Below are 2,500 nucleotides of genomic sequence, written 5' to 3'. Positions count from 1 at the left end.
GCAGCAGCAGCAGCAGCAGCAGCAGCAGCAGCAGCAGCAGCAGCAGCAGCAGCAGCAGCAGCAGCAGCAGCAGCAGCAGCAGCAGCAACAGAATAAGAGAAGTAAAATAAAAAACTTTCACACCTGCGGCCATACCACCCTGAAAGCGTCCGATCTCGGAAGCTAAGCAGGGTTGGGCCTGGTTAGTACCTGGATGGGAGACCGCCTGGGAATACCAGGTGTTGTAGGCTTTTAATTTTTTCTCACAGTCCGGGGAGAGCTTTTTGCCATGTGTTTCTTGCTCATCATCAAAGCTTTAAACCCTTGTTTGAACCTTCTCACCTTCTCTGTCCTGTCCCAGGGCTTATAATTCTTTCTGTCTGACGACAAGCAGCAGCAGCAGCAGCAGCAGCAGCAGCAGCAGCAGCAGCAGCAGCAGCAGCAGCAGCAGCAGCAGCAGCAGCAGCAGCAGCAGCAGCAGCAGCAGCAGCAGCAGCAACAGAATAAGAGAAGTAAAATAAAGAGCTTTCACACCTGCGGCCATACCACCCTGAAAGCGCCTGATCTCGGAAGCTAAGCAGGGTTGGGCCTGGTTAGTACCTCGATGGGAGACCGCCTGGGAATACCAGCTGTTGTAGGCTTTTTCTTTTCTCACAGTCCGGGGAGAGCTTTTTGCCATGTGTTTCTTGCTCATCATCAAAGCTTTAAACCCTTATTTGAACCTTCTCACCTTCTCAGTCCTGTCCCAGGGCTTATAATTCTTTTTGTCTGACGACAAGCAGCAGCAGCAGCAGCAGCAGCAGCAGCAGCAGCAGCAGCAGCAACAGAATAAGAGAAGTAAAATAAAAAACTTTCACACCTGCGGCCATACAACCCTGAAAGCGCCCGATCTCGTCTGATCTCGGAAGCTAAGCAGGGTTGGGCATGATTAGTACCTGGATGGGAGACCGCCTGGGAATACCATGTGTTGTAGGCTTTTAATTTTTTCTCACAGTCCGGGGAGAGCTTTTTGCCATGTGTTTCTTGCTCATCATCAAAGCTTTAAACCCTTATTTGAACCTTCTCACCTTCTCTGTCCTGTCCCAGGGCTTATAATTCTTTTTGTCTGACGACAAGCAGCAGCAGCAGCAGCAGCAGCAGCAGCAGCAGCAGCAGCAGCAACAGAATAAGAGAAGTAAAATAAAAAACTTTCACACCTGCGGCCATACCACCCTGAAAGCGCCCGATCTCGTCTGATCTCGGAAGCTAAGCAGGGTTGGGCCTGGTTAGTACCTGGATGGGAGACCGCCTGGGAATACCAGGTGTTGTAGGCTTTTAATTTTTTCTCACAGTCCGGGGAGAGCTTTTTGCCATGTGTTTCTTGCTCATCATCAAAGCTTTAAACCCTTATTTGAACCTTCTCACCTTCTCTGTCCTGTCCCAGGGCTTATAATTCTTTTTGTCTGACGACAAGCAGCAGCAGCAGCAGCAGCAGCAGCAGCAGCAGCAGCAGCAGCAGCAGCAGCAGCAACAGAATAAGAGAAGTAAAATAAAAAACTTTCACACCTGCGGCCATATCACCCTGAAAGCGCCCGATCTCGTCTGATCTTGGAAGCTAAGCAGGGTTGGGCCTGGTTAGTACCTGGATGGGAGACCGCCTGGGAATACCAGGTGTTGTAGGCTTTTAATTTTTTCTCACAGTCCGGGGAGAGCTTTTTGCCATGTGTTTCTTGCTCATCATCAAAGCTTTAAACCCTTATTTGAACCTTCTCACCTTCTCTGTCCTGTCCCAGGGCTTATAATTCTTTCTGTCTGACGACAAGCAGCAGCAGCAGCAGCAGCAGCAGCAGCAGCAGCAGCAGCAGCAGCAGCAGCAACAGAATAAGAAAAGTAAAATAAAGAGCTTTCACACCTGCGGCAATACCACCCTGAAAGCGCCCGATCTCGTCTGATCTCGGAAGCTAAGCAGGGTTGGGCCTGGTTAGTACCTGGATGGGAGACCGCCTGGGAATACCAGGTGTTGTAGGCTTTTTCTTTTCTCACAGTCCGGGGAGAGCTTTTTGCCATGTGTTTCTTGCTCATCATCAAAGCTTTAAACCCTTATTTGAACCTTCTCACCTTCTCTGTCCTGTCCCAGGGCTTATAATTCTTTCTGTCTGACGACAAGCAGCAGCAGCAGCAGCAGCAGCAGCAGCAGCAGCAGCAGCAGCAGCAGCAGCAGCAGCAGCAGCAGCAGCAGCAGCAGCAGCAGAATAAGAGAAGTAAAATAAAAAACTTTCACACCTGCGGCCATACCACCCTGAAAGCGCCCGATCTCGTCTGATCTCGGAAGCTAAGCAGGGTTGGGCCTGGTTAGTACCTGGATGGGAGACTGCCTGGGAATACCAGGTGTTGTAGGCTTTTAATTTTTTCTCACAGTCCGGGGAGAGCTTTTTGCCATGTGTTTCTTGCTCATCATCAAAGCTTTAAACCCTTATTTGAACCTTCTCACCTTCTCTGTCCTGTCCCAGGGCTTATAATTCTTTTTGTCTGACGACAAGCA

General features: G+C 49.9%; 5 non-coding genes and 2 pseudogenes across 5 annotated transcripts; all 7 read left to right on the top strand.

Moving 5' to 3' along the window:
- The first annotated feature begins 121 nt into the window (after positions 1-121).
- Positions 122-230, top strand: LOC128480160 (uncharacterized; annotated as a pseudogene).
- Positions 231-511: 281 nt separating this feature from the next.
- LOC128480617 (uncharacterized) lies at positions 512-620 on the top strand (annotated as a pseudogene).
- A 216-nt stretch (positions 621-836) lies between these two features.
- On the top strand, positions 837-955 carry LOC128478970 (5S ribosomal RNA). Its single transcript, XR_008349866.1, has one exon. It is a non-coding gene; the product is annotated as a 5S ribosomal RNA (ribosomal RNA).
- Positions 956-1,173: 218 nt separating this feature from the next.
- On the top strand, positions 1,174-1,292 carry LOC128476203 (5S ribosomal RNA). The gene has a single exon (XR_008347223.1). It is a non-coding gene; the product is annotated as a 5S ribosomal RNA (ribosomal RNA).
- Positions 1,293-1,522: 230 nt separating this feature from the next.
- Positions 1,523-1,641, top strand: LOC128478624 (5S ribosomal RNA). Its single transcript, XR_008349532.1, has one exon. It is a non-coding gene; the product is annotated as a 5S ribosomal RNA (ribosomal RNA).
- A 227-nt stretch (positions 1,642-1,868) lies between these two features.
- LOC128477135 (5S ribosomal RNA) lies at positions 1,869-1,987 on the top strand. The gene has a single exon (XR_008348119.1). It is a non-coding gene; the product is annotated as a 5S ribosomal RNA (ribosomal RNA).
- A 252-nt stretch (positions 1,988-2,239) lies between these two features.
- LOC128477433 (5S ribosomal RNA) lies at positions 2,240-2,358 on the top strand. The gene has a single exon (XR_008348405.1). It is a non-coding gene; the product is annotated as a 5S ribosomal RNA (ribosomal RNA).
- Positions 2,359-2,500: the final 142 nt, after the last annotated feature.

This window comes from Spea bombifrons, chromosome 2 (genome assembly GCF_027358695.1).
Source record: "Spea bombifrons isolate aSpeBom1 chromosome 2, aSpeBom1.2.pri, whole genome shotgun sequence".
NCBI lineage: Eukaryota > Metazoa > Chordata > Amphibia > Anura > Pelobatidae > Spea > Spea bombifrons.
Note: the sequence above shows the minus strand (reverse complement) of the source record. Positions and strands in the feature narration are given on the sequence as shown.